Source organism: Euprymna scolopes, chromosome 15 (genome assembly GCF_053919585.1).
Source record: "Euprymna scolopes isolate OS-2025 chromosome 15, ASM5391958v1, whole genome shotgun sequence".
Classification (NCBI taxonomy): Eukaryota; Metazoa; Mollusca; class Cephalopoda; order Sepiida; family Sepiolidae; genus Euprymna; species Euprymna scolopes.
Genome location: NC_136496.1, coordinates 101658820 through 101676271, shown reverse-complemented (window position 1 = coordinate 101676271; position 17452 = coordinate 101658820). Strand labels below are relative to the sequence as shown.

Here is a 17452-nt window from a genome sequence, read left to right as displayed (position 1 = left end):
ATCTTTTTGATAAAATATGAGAGATTGGAAAAACCGAGATCAGTGCAGAAGACCGGAAAAGTGGAAGGAAAACAAAACAAACAGATGAGGTCATATTGAGACGATGGTAAAGAAGTATCTATTTATTTTTGCTTTATTTTTAAAAAATAAAAATAAAAAATAAAATATTTCACAAATTTCAGCAAGGTAGGTTACTGATGTGTCCAGGAGAGTGTAAAGTCCTTGGATGGTAAAGGTTTTTTATTAATTTCAGAGAAAAAATCCTCCCTTTATCAAAAAGAAATTTAAAAGTAATATTCAAAATGGTGGAAAAATCAGGTATGCAGAAACAGCAGTACCGCAACAAGACTTTTATATATATATATATATATATATATATATATATATATATATATATATATATATATATATATATATCTTTCCTTTCTCCCTTATCACTACTTTTTTCTATGTCATTTTTATTTTATTTTTATTTTTTACCTTCATTTCCCCCCTCCTTTTCCCTTTTTCTTTCTTCCTTCTACTTCCCCCTCCCCTCCCTCCACCTTCTCCATCCCTCACCATCTTTCTCTCCTCCTACTCACATTTTTTTGTTATTTTTCCCCCCACCTCTATCATGTTGATATTATTACATCCCTATCACTTTCACACCCCTCCTACCCTCACATCTATTCATTATCCTGTTCTATCTATTTTTTTCTTCTCTATTCACTACATCTCTTCTATCTCGTTTTCATTTCTCATTCTTCTTTATATTATTATCTATATATTAATATTATTATTTTTATTTTATTTTATTTTTATTCATTTAGTTATTTTTTTTGGAACACGGCAAGAAACTTCATATACGAATTTCAAGATTATTCAACACCTCCATAGTAAGCTGCACCAACATATTCACTCATTCACTGCCATCAAAACCTCTCTTGCCTCTTCTGCTGCTTCTTTTGAGCAATCACTACACAACATAAATACTGCTATTCACTGTGACTACCACCTCTGCCACCACACTGAGAAAAAAACATCTCAAACGGAAATATACTTGGTTACAACAGAAATCTCTACTGGTACACTCCAACAGATGCATGGTAAACACATATGAATTACCCTCTAACAACACACCCACACATCAAACCCTCTTACTGGCTTACATTACGTACCTTACTGACTCCCTCTCTATAACTGAAACTGAACTTCTATCTCTCCGCCTCAAATTTATCACCACACAAAAACTCACTGACAAAGTAAAACTTAACATCGAAACACAATTCTGTAGAACAACATACCACGTTAAATTGTTGTCTCCACCCTCCGGACCCCCCTAATGACACCAGCCATAAGCATTCTAACAACTCTTTTCCAATATACCAGTTAGATCACCCTTTGCACCCCTCCTCCAGTCATTGATAGACTCAACAACTACACCTAAACGGACATACTTTTAGACTTGATGTTGTCTCCCTCTATACCTTGATCCCTGCATCAACCTCCTTGCTGATCTCATAATTTCCAACAATCTACACTGTTTTGGAATGATCCTTTCTTGACATCCTCCAACTCCTTTGAGTGATTATTGATAATATATATTTCATATTCCTACATCAAACGTACAAACAAGTATCTGGCCTACCCATCGATTCTAGTCTCTCCAGTCTCTAAGGTATTGCTTACATGGATAGACTTGAGTGAAAAGCACTCAGCACCTACCATTCTTACCTTCTCTTCACGAGGTATATTGGTGATATCCTCATTCTCATATGCTCCAGCGACAAGGCCATTAAAATATCCAATACATTTAATAAAACTGACCCCCACTTACAGCACATTAACAATTTCCTACAAACCCTCTTCATTAACAGCTACCTCAACTCTGCCTTATCTTCACTTAGAAATAAAAAAAGATGCCAACACCACATTTTCGCCAACATGTGTTTCCTCAAACTCCCTTTCTTCAATGACAGAATCTTCTCAGCTATTCATAGAGCCATACACAAGCAAAAGCTAAATATCCAATTTATTCACACTGGCACCACTTCACGACAGCAAGAAACACATATCTTACACTCCTGACACTTGCTGCCTAGTCAACTGCCTCATCTCGGATACAGGCTTATGTTTTCAGACTCACATTATCCATGACCCACAATGCACCAAATCTAACAACTCTTATATAGGGAGCACCATCAGATCATTACACCAATGTATCAAAGAGCATTTAAACACTCAAATTTCCTGATTCCACGAACATATTATTTCATGCAATAACACACAACGTAACATCTGTGTTAACATCTTTGCTTCGGTCCAAAATCTAGGTAATCTTAGGATTTCCGAAGCACTCCTGATTTCCAAGCACAAACCTTCCCTTAATGACAGACTGGAACTAAGCTTCCCCTTCATCCTTTCATTTTTGTTATTCCTTTATTGTATTGTTCCTCCTCACCTCATACAAAACAACTCAACAACATCACCATAAAAGCTAAATATTATAATAGAGGCAAAGTATGAAGAATAATAATGGAGAATGAACTAAAGAACGAATATAAATATGAAATAAAGAGTAGAAGGGATTTGGTTGAAATATGAATAAATAATTAAACACAGGATAAAGTATAAATGAGGGTGAGATTTAACGTAGATATGGAGATAGGAAAATAAAAGAAAAAAATAAGAAGAATGAGACACAAAAATATGAAACAGAACACAAAGGTCGCCAACCTAATAGATCCTGAACTATCATCCAAGCTTCAGCCTCTGTCCAATCAATGCCATGTAGCATCCCTCTGCCTGTTCTACAAGTACTTTAACGGTATATGTTCAGACGAGCTGCAAGCACTTGTACCCCCTCTACGTAAATACCCCCGACAAACCCGACAAGCAGTACAATCCCACCCCTTCACAGTAGAGATCCCTAGATGTAAGAGAGCCTTCTACTCCAGTAGTTTCTTCCCCAGAACCGCTAGACTTTGGAACTCCCTGCCAGGTTCCTGCTTCCCCAACTGTACTGACATGCAGAAGTTCAAGTGTAACGTGAACTGACATCTTGCTGCCCAACTCCCCACCTAGTACCCCTGTAGCCTGTGTCCCTAATAGTAGCTCCCTACATCAAAGTGGCAATGTGCCTTGTTTGGGGGGAAAATGTAATAAAAAAAATTTTTAAAAGAGGGGGGATAGTGGGATTTGAATGAGTGATAAAGATTTATTTATATTATTTAAGTGAGAAGTAAGGGTATCTAAGGAAAAAGGATAGAGGCAAAAGAGAGGAGGGAAGAATAAAAAAAATAGAATATATAAATAAGAAAGGATGAAAGATATCATATAAAACAATAAAAAAATTTTTTTTTAAATAAGCAACATATTAGATTAAAATAGAAATAAGATTTTTAAAATTAACAAAAAAAAAAATATAGTACACAGGGAGTGATAATAGGATGAAGAGAGAAACGGGGAGGACAGAACAGGGGAATGGGAGAAAAATAGAGAGGAAAGAAAAGATACAGAAAAAAAATAAATACTAATACATTTTTAGGGTAGCTGGTTTTCCCCTACATTATAAACGCCCTTGTGTCTAATTTGCTTCTATGGGGAAGCAAATAAATACTACGACAGAAAACAGAAAGCTTAACTGGCCCTCGGCCAGGTTTAAAAGCAACTTTCATTTCTGCGTCGACTCCTTTGAATCTTCTTAATTACCAACTCATTGAATTCACTTTGGCCTAATGGTTAGCAAGGAAGACTAATTACCCTACGATTTCAAGTTCAATCCAACTTCTCTCTCTATACTTTTTTATAACATTTTTATTTTGTCCTTGTGCCAATATCCTCCACCAAAGCAAAAGTTAATTACCAACTCATTTAATACCCTATCCTCTTTTTTTCACATTCTTTTCCTCCTTCGCGGTATGGGTTCGAGCCTGCCAACCTGTCTGCCTGTCTACTACCACTTTTTTTTTGTTCAACACACACCTACAAGCATCCGGGCAACGCCAGACACCCCCACTAGTTAAAAATGAGTAAAAGTTAATCCCCTTCCACCGTCAGTTTACATCATTTGTTTTCATACAGTTATATTGAGAGTTTGAATGCTGTTTGAAGTGAGTGAGAGGGGAAGGAAGATTGAAAGAGAGAGTGAGAGGTGAGCAAAATAAAATTTAAAAAAATAAAGAAAGAAAGAATAAGAGGATAAAGAGATCATATAGAAAAAAAAAGTGAATGAGAGCGTAGAAGGAAAATAATAAGGGAGTAAAAAAGAAAAGAGGAAAGAAAAAAGAGAAAAGAAATAAAATAAAGGGAGAAAGGCAAAAAGAAACATAATAATACGACATAAAATTAGAGAGTGAGGAAAAATAAATAAAATAAAATAAATAATAATAGAATGACAAATGAAAACAAAAAATAGAAAAGATGCAGTGAATACAGAAGGAAAAAATAGATAGAACCGTTACCGTCCAAGGATTTTACACTATCCCAGACATATCAGTAACCTAGCTTGCTGAAGTTTGTGAAATATATTTAGTAAAAAAAAAAAAATAAAACAAAAATAGATAGATATTTGTTTACCGTCGTTTTAATACAACCTCATCTGTTTGGGTTTTTTTTTTCTTTCACTTTTCCGGTTTTCTGCATTGCTTTCGGCTTTTCCAACATCTCAGTTTTTTATCTTTATCAGCAATGCTTCAAACAAACTATCTACTACTCTTATCTTTTTTATATATAGAACACAAGAGGATGACTGTTGGTTTTGTTTTGTTTTTTGTATTTTTTTGCAAATTTATATTATCACAAAATTTTATTGTAATAATCCTAAATTTTAGAAAAAAAAATGTACAAAACAATGAAAGGTAGCTGCATATATTCAACAAATTTCTTTTTTTATAAAGTGGATTTTTTTAAATATGAGGTGCCTTCAATAAGTTTCCAGACTTTTTTTTCGAATGTGCACTTTTATTCACAATACACACATGTAACTCTAGTCCCTTTTGAAGTAATCTCCTCCGGCTGCAATGCACTTGTATCATTCCAACAACTTCTTAAAGGCTTCCTGGAAGTCTTCTTGTGTGTGCGTGTCAATGACCCTCATCACAGCCTCTTTCATTTCCTCAATTTTGTCATAACGACAGCCTGTAAGGTTTTCCTTGAGCTTAAGAAATAACCAAAAGTTACAGGGAGCAAGGTCTCAACTATGGGGAAGGTGAAGAACTATCTTGATGCCCATCTTGATCAAGTAGTCTGTGACAGAGATAAAGTTATAGACTGCATCCTTGAGACAAATTTTGCACAAATCTTCTGCATCTTCAGTTCTTCACGAATAATCGTGAGTACAGTTCCCACACTGACATCAAACTGTGCACTTATTGTCTTTATAGACACACGACGGTCCTTATCCATGAAATTCTTTATTTGGTTAATCAACTCTGATGTTCTGACTTCCTTACTCCTCCCACATCTATGATAATCCCTCACAGAGTCTCTGCCTTCCTTGAGTATCTTATGCCACTCAAAAACTGCATTCCACATGTTTTGTGTAGCATTTTTTTTTAAGTTTAAAGCAGAATTTTATTGCATATTGTTCTTCTAAAGCCTCCTCACATCCAGATTGCATTTTTGAAATCTACCAACTGTGACAATCAAGCTTTAGTAGGGTGTATTTCAGTTCCTGCTGTAGCTGTTCATTTAAACCTGAAGTCATAAAAATTGGTCAGTCATCTCATAAGATGTATAGCAATAACATACTGAATTTTTAAGAGTCTATGACAATTTTAAATGCCTGTACAAAAAAGTCTGGAAACTTATTGAAGGCACCTTGTATATTTAGAAATAACTTTATTCAGAATTAGTTGAACCTGTGTCCCGGTGTTGACTAGGAAAACTGAGACACTCAAGATAATTTCAAATTTATAATTAACTAAAATATCTACTTCAGGATGAATATGCACAATATGTAAAGCATTTTACGCTACATATTTCCTTATTTAGAAATAGATAAGCAGTACCAGTGCACTCTTCCCATCCTGTGATGGATAAATGATAAAGCGGAATTTCTTTTTGACAGCTTAAGCAACAAAACATCATTAATTTAGTAAGAAATCATATCTCACTTAATTTAAATTTTAACAGTAAGTTGGCTACAGTCTTCCCTAAATTATAAAGTTTACAGTAAAAATAAAATAATGTGCCCTTGTTACTTGCCGTGTCACCTAAAATATTTATCCCATAATTCATAATATGCTCATTAGTCTGATTAAATTTCATTACATAACTCAAAATTTAATAAAAAGCAATTCTTTCCTTTACTAAGTTTTTTGTATCTCACTTATTCTAAAAAGTTTTTTTGTTTTTTTCGGGTGGGGCACTCCCCTAAATAGTAAAATTTACAAAAAAACATTATATGCTCAAATTACACAACATGTTGTCTAAAATATATATTCCATAATTCATGATTGGCTCATTACTTAAGAAGTGAATTCTATCTATGCATATATATGTATGTATAATTATTTCCAGAGTCAAAGAATGTCACAGTGCATACAGGCAATGAAAGCTAACAAATCGGAAATCCAAGACTCGAGTTTCATCCTCATTTGGGTTCATCAGTTGAACACATGCAAACTCAGGATTCAAAACTCAAATCTCTTGCAGGCGAGACGAGTGCTCTGCCATCTGAGCAACTGTGCCATACACCAGAAAGTCTATTGTGAGTGGCACCGTTGCTCAGGTGGCAGGGTACTTGCCTCATATGCAAAAAAGTCGGATTTTAAATTCTGAGTTCGGATGTGCTTAACTGATGAGCCCAAATGAAGGCGAAACACAAGTCTTAGATTTCTGGTTTGTTGGCTTTCATTGCTCGTGTGAACTGCAACATTGTTTGGCAGTGGAAATAATTGTATCATCTGTTACATTCTGAAAATTCTATTATTAATTTGCTCACTTGGTTAGCTTGTTGGATGACATCATTCTAGCAAGTGTAAAAATCCTATTTGTGAGATATTGACTTGTGTACTCAGTGATTAGATGACCTCATCCTTTATTTGAGATGAAGTAGGTACATTCCATAGTCGAATTTCCCTGCAGTTTGCTTGATCTGTGTTAGCTAATAATCTGATGGATCCTCATGATGGTGCGGAAAATTCTGTGTAGCTTAATTGCCATATATATTTTCAAAACCTAATATATATATATATATATATATATATATATATATATATATATTTAATGAAAACAAAGGGATGTAGTGTTTACCTGATATACGCAATGGTAAACTTCAAACTAATATAAATGACAGTATTTTTATATAGAAAATGTAATCCCAATCTCTTATATATATATATAAAATAAACTTGCCTAGTATGGAGGCGACAAGGAGGCAGTACTCCATGTAATGGTGTATCGACAACCTGCTGTAAGATGCATTCCTGAACCTGCATATCAAGCACATATTTGTTGTAGCGAATGGTGACATAGTACGACACAATCACGTTGACACACCGGTTCTTGCTAGATCACCAAAGTTAAGCAACGTTGAGTCTGGCCAGTACCAGATGGGTAACCATTTGGGAAGGCGAGGCGCTGTATGTACCTTCTGGGAAGGTTGGACGTGGGGCCAGCACCCTCACCCTATAAAAAGAACTCCTTGCTACAAAAACATCTACAAAAGATGTAGATAGCCTATGCCCCTCCAGAGGCTCAAGGGCTATGGATGGAATGGTGACATCTGAAGTGCGTGTGGCATAAAGTTGCATCTCGTGGATCATCTAAAATACTTTGTAGCTTGGGGCTGGCTCAATCTTAATGAGCAAAAAATGCATACTCGTATTTGAGTTCTGATAACGACAACGATAGATTTATTATTTATGTATATATATATATATATATATATATATATATATATATATATATATGAATAAAAAATGAAAAACCTAAATCATTTGTGAGTTCAATGTTTCATCTTCAAAGTGTTTTACTTGGAAATGCCTGCATGTAACATGAAAAGGGGTTGTCGTTACTTTTTTCGGATGAGACATCTTTAACATTATAGTTAGTGTGAAGCTTACTAATTTATTTTACTATCTTTTCCGCATGTACTTAACTGATATTAAGCCATTACCTTGATTGCTATTTTGATTTTCGCATTTTGATAAACACACAAACATCTAAATAAAATTCTGAAAATAAAAATCTCACAATTTCCATACATTAAAAGTATACAGGTCGGTAGAAAACTCAAGGTATTATTGTAATTTAAGATTCAATTAAGTTTTATTTACTCTGCCTTTCCTCGAATTCTTATTGATAAATCCGAGTGGTAAGGTCATAAAACCACATGTAATCTCATAAAAAATTTATGCCAATCCTTCCTTTAAAAAAAAAAAAACACATAAAATTTAAGCTGACTCACTGTTAAAATTTAAAATAAGTGAGGTATAATTTCTTACTAAATTAATGATGTTTTGTTACATAAGCTGTAAAATAGAAATTATCGCTTTATCATTTATCCATCACAGGATGGGAACGTGCACAGGTAGTGCTTATCCATTTCTACATGCTATACATATTGTGCATATTCATCCTGGAGTAGGTATTTTAGTTAATTATGAATTTAAATTATTTTGGACAGGTCAATGGTCTTTAGAATTGAATATATGTGATCATGTCGCATCCGAAACTTAAAATTTAAGAATTAGAGGTAAAATGTAATTTTAATATTTTACCTATTTAGTATAATGCCTTGATGTTAATCAGTAATTTAAAGAATGCAATTAAGTTTAAAGGAAATATAACATGTTGATGCAATGTTTGTGCTTAAGGTGTATATTTTTTAATTAATTATAAAATGAAAGTTATGAAATGATTGCTATTTGCTTAAAGGTAATTTTTAGGGAAAAGTAGTAATTACATGTTTAGCTTAGCAGTGTATTGTAACAAAGTTTGGTTCTGCCATAAGTGATGGTTCACGTGCCGAGACAGCATTTTTAAGCTGTGATGTGAGCATCACATCACAGAGCAGATTGCATATGTAGGAATAGAGATTGGAAAGAAACGGGAGGAAAAAGAGAAGAAAATGATAGAAGTTACATTCGGCAAGCACACGTGTCTTCCCTTTGATTGAGAGCCAGCTGTGTCTGGTGCCGTATATTGACAGCCAGCTTACATGGCAAGCAGAATGAGAAATCATATTGGTGCTAAATACATATTGGCGACTTGCATGGTAAACATAAAAAATAAATAACTTTTTCTTGCACTTGGAAAGTTTGTGTCAAAGTTCTAACTTCCTTTGCGACTGTTTCTACATATGATGTTTGGATCGATTAGAGAAAACAACAACGTTACAATATTTGATGTCACTCTATTGCCAAATCTTTCAAACCAAAAATGCATATTTTCAGATTGATTTGGCAAAGTTCAGAATTTTTTAGATGAGGGCTGATTGTTTATATTAATTGTATTGATCGAACTATTGTTCTCATCTTGAATGTTATTTGTGCAACGTTTCAGTTGGTTTGGCCTTCAGCCATCTTCAGTCGTTGTTTGGAAAAGAAAAGAGAAAAGTTACTGGCTCCGGAGATTTTTTCGTATTCTGTAAGTTAGTATCTATTTTATGGTTATTGTTTCGAATTTGTGAAAAAATTGGTTGACAAAGGAGAGGCAACTCTAATAAAGATTGATAGAGGATTATCTCCCTTTCATCGTCAAAATTGTAAGGTTGTACAATATTTGTTTTTTCCAAATTAGAGGCTCCCAAATGCTATTAAAATCTAAACTTAGTCTGTTTAGTAATTTTTCTTTATTTTAGTATATGTGCTGCCTCCTTCAATCACCTGACTCTCCACCTTGCATCCCTGTCAATTATTTTGACTTCATTCCACTAAGGCAAAATACAGGGAACTAACTCAATATCACAGTAAACTACCACACTTATATGGTCTTCCAAAAATTCACAAAGACGGCACCCCATTAAGACCCTTCGTCAGTGCCCGAGAGTCAGTGTGTCACCCTAGATCTGTTTTCATAGTTGACATAATCAGCTCAATTGTAGGCAAGACCCCATCATATGTCCAAAGTTCAGCTCACTTTGTTGAAACAAGAATGCTCCCATTCATTCAAACCAGATGATAAGTCTGGATGTGGTGAGTCTGTTAACCAAAGTACCCACTAATGAAACGTTAACAGTGGTAAGGAAGAAGCTGTCCCCATATACATCACTGAGCTGCATCCCAATTGACAACCTAATAGAGATGTTATCCTTCTGTGTAGAGACTACACATTTCATGTTGGGAATCGACATATATCAACAAGAAGGTTTAGCAATGGGTTCACCACTGTCCTCACTACTAGCCAATATATACATGGAGCATCTTGAGAAGTTGGCAATAAGCTCAATACCACTGAAACCAACTAACTAGTGTTGCTGGGTTGTAGAATATGCTTAAATATATTTTAATTCATGTAGATTTCGTATTTATCATTCCAAAGCCAATTCTCTATTGAATATATATAGGCTCGCTCTTTGTTTGTAAAAAAAAAAGACTAGCGGCTTGAGCACTATAAAAGTGGTGGACGAATGTTTGTTTTAAATAGACATTTGTTGAGGTCGATTGGAGTGGGGCATTGTTAGGTTGTAGAATATGCTTAAATATGTGGGTACGATATGTGTATGATACATTCATACTCTAAGAGGATGTCTAAAACTTACTAGACCATGTGAACTCCATTCATCCATCTGTCTAGTTCACTATGCATAAGGAACACAACAACAAGCTAGTATTCCTGAGTATATTAATAACCCATACAGATCAAATTTTTATATCTTCCATATATCGAAAACCAACCTTCATGAGACAATACCTGGATTTCAACTTATACCATCTATATGACGTGAAAAATGGAATCATTCGGGGCTTACAACACCATGCCAGAACAATATGTAGCAATGACAACACATACCAGGAGGAGTTTGACAACCTAAGAATAACCCACCACCGAAATGACTACCCTATAAGCATTACATTAGCTCCAGAAAACCTAGAGCAAACACCAAAGGACAATACCCGAAAACTTTCCACAGTGTGCACACAATACATAAAGAGGCTGTCCAAAACTTTTTTTAAATATGCAGTCTATCTGACATCAGAACAATATTCAAGGCTGATTCGACTCTCAAAAAACACCTAGAACAAGTCAAACCCCCGACCAAAAGTCTCATAACAAAAAACTGTGTATATGAGATTTCATGTAAATGTGGAAAACTATACAAAGATGAGATCAGTAGGCCCTTAAAGGTAAGGCTAGGATAACACTGTAAAGACAGAGATGGGAAGTGGAAAGTCAGGCGACTGAAGGGGGCAGCACATATGCTAAGAAAAGAAAAATTACTAAACAGACTAAGTTTAGATTTTAATAGCATTTGGAAGCCTCTAATTTGGAAAAAAACAAATATTGTACACTCTTAACATTTCGATGATGAAAGGGAGATAATCCCCTATCGATTTTTATTAGAGTTGCCTCTCCTTTGTCAACCAATTTTTTCATAAATTCGAACTAAAACCATAAAATAGATACTAATTCACAGAATACGAAAATATCTACGGAGCCAGTAACTTTTATCTTTTCTTTTCTAAACAACAACCAATATACCTGAAGACGGTCGAAGGACAATCCGACCGAAACGTTGCCCAAATAAAACTCAAGATGAGAACAATAGTTCGATCAATACAATTAATATGAAGAAAAGGATTATTTTCAAAGAAAGCAAGAATTTTTCAATCTTTTCTCTTTCTTGTTTTTTACATCAAGAGAAATCACCCGGTGATAATGTTGTGGTGTGAGCCTTAGTGTAAAATAGACAAGGTTCTTTTGTTTTTGCGTATCATAACACATGCTAACAAGCAAAAATAAAAAGGAAATGTGTGAAAATACGGTAAATACTGAACAAAATGCAATATATTTATATATTTACAAAGTTAGAAATCATGAAAGATTGTGTGTGTAAATGCTTTATTTGTGTGTGTGTGTGTGTGTGTGTGTGTGTGTGTGTGTGTGTGTGTGTGTGTGACTTCACGCAGTTAAATTGTTTTTCCTTTTTTGTCGAATATGTTTTAAATTTCTTCTTGAATGTTTATATTCTTCGTATAGGGATCCTGGATGTGTGTTTGTTCTTGGCAGGAAGAAAATTTTTAGTCCGTGGACAATAGATGCGGACCATTATATAATTTGTTATTTTTTTATAATTTTGTCTTAATCTGGTTGGAGAATCTTTTTGTGCAAAAATGTGATAGATTTTTAAGATGTATTATTTAGGTTCTTCAGACTACTTTTCACAATGTTTCATTCAATGTAAATTTCCGACCTTCTTCAGGTGTATCTTGTCCTGCACAGAATTTCAAATGGAAGCCTATATTTAATCCACAGGGGTGGCATACTCTCATTTCATAATGACTAGGTAGAAGTCCTAAGTAAATTACAATTATTTTTTTCAGTGTCACAAAAAAAAGTATAACTTTACAACTAGAGGTTGAAGGTTCAATCCTTGGTGCAAGCAACACTCAAAATACAATTGCAAATTACTTAGGACTTCTATCATGTCATGGCTAACAGAATGAGAGCATACTATCCACGGAGATCACATAATGTGTTCCGTTAAAAATTCTAAGTAGATTCACAACTTTGACAGAAAGAAACCTGAGTTTGACAACATATTCCTTAAAAGGTTAGAGGTTATCGACCGAAACTTTGTGAAAATAACACTTAAAATGAGAACAGTAGTCTGAAGAATCCAAATTATATGAATAATCAATTTGCATCTAAAAAAATTCAGAGACTCTTTTTAGATGTAATTTGGAGGCATGTCTTATTTTTTTATGGTTTATTGGTTTATAAATTTGGAGGTGTGTCTTATTTTTTTATGCTTACACTATTGGTTTATAAATTTGGAGGTGTGTCTTATTTGCTTGTGCTCATGCTATTGGTTTATAAATATAGGATTTAAAGATATGTTAAGGCTATAATGGTTTCTTCAATTCATATAGCCGACAGAATTTATAATTATCAGGTTCATCTTATAATTGGTGTAAATTAAACATTTTTTTCTGTTTGTTAAATGTAAGAAATTCATTCACACAAAAATGTCACATATTTCTGAGTACAATTTTTTTTTTTTTTTTTACTTCACATCATTTAAAGGTGATACAATGTTTGTAAATGTAATTCATATATCGACATTGGATGTTTTGAATGTCAAACTATTTCAGTGCTTTGTATTTTTCAACTTAGAAAACTTATGTATATTTATGTTTTCTAAGATATAAATATATATCTTTTTTATAAAAAGTAAACATTATTTTCAGACAAAATCAATATAATACTGTCAAATAAAATAATGGTTAATGATGGTCCTTTCTATTTTTGTTGAGTACAGCACAGAAATACCCTGACTGTTCTCTGTCGATACCTGGGTATATTTGGGAGTGGAGTTATAAAGCAAATAAAACACTGGTTATATATTTTTTTTTATTTCTTATTTGTTTTTTTGTTTTTATTAACAAACTTTCTTGTAAACAAATTTTACAATTTATTGTTATTTCAGATTCGCATTTTAATGTTTCTACTGCTGATGATACAATAAAATATTTTTCAATAATTTGAACTGCGTTTTGATTCCAGGGCGACATGTTGAATGATTGTGGTGATTGCAAACCTGCTTTCATTGTTGCATTGCTCTAGGAGGTTCATCTATGCACATTTCTTTTGTCTTTTTGGCCTGTGTTCTCTCTCTTATCTTGCATGGCAGTGTAACATGGGCCCTTAAATGAAAGTGTTTCTTTGGAACAAACTGGATTTGAACATGGCACCTAGTTTGTTGGTCCATATTGTTAACCGCATACTTGAAAGACATTATAATGATACTTGTTTTTTTTTCTACTGAACAAGCCTATGAATTAAGTCAAACACATCATCTAATTGAACACAATTCATTAAATTAAGACTCAAGGGTTCATCTGTCTGTAAGAATAAAAATAACCTAACAGTTCCTGCTGCCTATTCTGTTGGATAGATATCACTTGGACCACACTAAGAGACAACTCAGGTTTATTAGCTATGAATATAAAGAAATGACTGATCATGACGTCTACCATCTGGTATGAACATTACTTTTGTAAAATCTCAAGTGGGTCATAATCACAATGCAGAATCTTGTATTCGAGAAGACATTGCTATTTAAAAGGTCAGCCCATTTCTTGGGTGGTCTCTCTTCACTTGACTAAATATTTCTCCCATTTCAGGCCTGTCACCCGCATACATTACAACTATGCATCACACTATGCATGTTTATGCAAAGACACATGGTGCAGTATGAAGCATGAAAGCTTAAACTGTTGTGACCAGACATGCGCGGCCCTGACAGATCGCCGACTCCCAACGTTGTGTATCATGGATTTTTCGTTCAACTATTCCTCTTACGGATGGATCATCATTTTCTCGCTGGCGACTGGCGATGGGGACACATGTGGTTTCACAAAAATAGAAATATAATAATAAGTATGATAAATCGTGGAACAAAGAAAGGAAAACACAAACGCCAATGTTCACATATAATTGACTGTTGGACTTGTGAGTGTGTGTGTGTCTTCTCCCTGTTCTATCGATATTACGTTCGTCTCTATTTCTGTTTCACAGTCAACTCTAAAACTGTCCAGCTTTTGTCGTCATCAACTCTCATCCGCCGTGAAGGACATCTTGTTGTCAACTAACTATCTTCTCTACGTTGGTATCTGAGGTCGCCCCCGCCCCCACCCCAGCTACCGGAAGCTGTCCTTCCCTGTTTTATCTATAGGTTTCTATTGTCCTGTCAACTCTAAAAAGCTCTATCTAAAAATACCTAGAGATTCATTGTTTGTTACTTCCTATTTATTGTTTCCTGTTCCTTTGTCTATCGCTCCCCCCTCTCAGCACTTAGTGACTCAAGTGCACCTAAGGCCCACTTTATAGTATCACACTGTTGCAAGAAATAACAAATGCAGATGCTCAATTCAAAGTTTCTCACACTTTCTACCAAAGAATTAAGAATGCTTAGGTTTCCAAAACAAAAACAAACCTGGGAGATAATAAAATTAAGCACCAAAGTAATCGTTCAATAATACATTTCAGAATCACTTCATAGCAAGCAAAACTTAACCCATAATTTCTGGGGTCAGAATAAATCATTGATTGGACACCTTAAAAATGATGCACAAAAAATATCCCCAAAATGCTAACAATTTAGTGGTCCATGACTTTTTAGCCTCCTTACACCCTCTTTCTCACAGAGAAGACATTGTGAGTCTGTCTCTGCTCTATCAATACTTTTATAATAGGTGTTCGACTGAGCTCCAATCCATGATCCTTCCTCATAAAATGTCCATAACAAATACCACCTAGCTGAAACAACCACCAATGACTTTCCTTGCTCCCTATCTGTACCCCAAATTACACAAATATTCCATGAGCAAAGTTTCTTTCTTAGAACTGTCTATCTGCGGAACGCGTTACTATTTGTTTGCTTCCCAACTGACTATAACGTGGTCGTTTTCAAGTCTAATGTAAATATATTCTTATTGAGTCATCCATTTAGATAATCTAGCCATATCCAAATTCCACCGTGACTGATCTTGCCTCACCATTTACTTAACCTTTATCCTTGAGTGGCCTCCAGGCCTTGATAAATGGTGACCCTCCAAATAAATAAATAAAAAAAGCCAACAACGGATACGCTGACTACTAATTTAATTGTTATTGTTAACTTAGTAAGTCTCAGAAAAGGTGAAGTGTAGTATCAGAAAAGATACTACACTTTGATCCTAGCCAAAACGTGGCAAGTTTATTTTCACTGTGGGTTTTCTTCCCACAAATCCTTTCGGTTATGAAGTGCATATCTTTTAATATGTATATGTGGGGAACCAAGAAAAATTAGAGAAATTCTTTAAAAGGAGACTTGTTTTTTTTTTTACTGACGTTCACCCCTAACAAGGCACATCGTCACTTGGGTTTAAGGGGCTACTATTTGGGACTATACCTAGGAAATATTAACAAGATGTTGGTTTACATTACATTTAAACTTCTGCATATCAGTACAGTCAGGAAAGCTGGTAGCAGGAAGGGAATTTCAAAGTCTAACAGTTTGAGAGAAGAAAGTATTTGAGTAGAAAGCTTTCTGGCATTTAGGGACCTCAACAGTGAAGGGGTGTGATTTTGTTGATAAGCGGGTTTGTCAGAAATATGTATGTCGAGGGGCATAAGTGCAACGAGTTCATCAGAGCTCATTCCACTAAAATACTTGTAAAACAGGTACAGAAATGCAACATTGCAGTGATGGAACAGTGGTTGGAGCTTAGTTGACAAAGTGGGACCCTATCCAAGAGGGAGAGACTAGTGTAGATGAACCTACCCAGATTTGGCAAAAATACTCCATGCATAGGCGAATTGTGGCTTTGTAGAGGTACAGGATGCTGTCAGGTGTGAGTAGTCTTCTAGCATCATCTCTTCTCTTCTTCTATTCTATCTATATAAATAAAATGAACTCATTTTTTCCCGTTTGATTTTGACATTAATAGGATTAAAAATCAAGATATTTCATGCAAATATAATATGCACAAAGGGCAGAACAATATCTGAGGTGTGTTATAGGCTTATTATTTCTCAAATTCCTCGATAATCTTAGATTTCAATACTTTTTCTGCTGAGAAGTCACGGCCAAAATCGGTTAAGATCAATGGAAGTGGTAAAATATTTTCTCTCTAATAAATTCCTCCTCCCCCTGCCACCACTTAACACCGTTTGGGGATCGTTCACAAGGAACAGTTGAGAAGAGAACACCGGTTTGGCTTTGTAGTTCTTTCATGTGAAGTTATTTAAAATCACTAAACTAAGCTGCAGTGCTCTGTGGCGTGCTGGACAATTCACATTATATTTTCACGTTCGCGCCGACCTACCGTAGTCGTTTTTTTTTTTTTTTTTCTTCCTAAACAACTGGAATGGACTTTTCTTGGTGGCCGAACTGTTAACGTTGCAGATGTTTTTTTTTTGTTTTTTTTTCACACTTGATTTTCCTACTTTTACTCATGACTCCGGGTTTGATCCTTCCTACTTACCTACCATAACATTTTTTAAAACTCCCCCCCCCCCGTCCCGGAAACAAACACTCGGGCAACGCCGGGTACCCCCGCTAGTAATACATATAATAATAATATTTATTGGGATAGAGCTTCTATACAGAAGGAAAAAGGAAAAAAAGACGATATAAAGATATATACTTATGCACGTAAATTTAATCAGTCAGTCAATATGGAGATTACATCAATTAGAGGTATGGGATATATATGCTCTTTATACTAGGAATTTCAAAGCCTCTTTCGATATGTATATATCTTTTGAAATCAAGTAAAGTTTTTATTTCCATCCTGAATTGGCTTGTGTCTGATCC

At 34.7% G+C, this 17452-nt stretch overlaps 1 long non-coding RNA gene across 1 annotated transcript; it reads left to right on the top strand.

Moving 5' to 3' along the window:
- Window positions 1–9739: 9739 nt before the first annotated feature.
- LOC145294047 (uncharacterized) lies at window positions 9740–13635 on the top strand. The gene is made up of 2 exons (XR_013869810.1): window positions 9740–12881; window positions 12930–13635. It is a non-coding gene; the product is annotated as an uncharacterized LOC145294047 (long non-coding RNA).
- Window positions 13636–17452: the final 3817 nt, after the last annotated feature.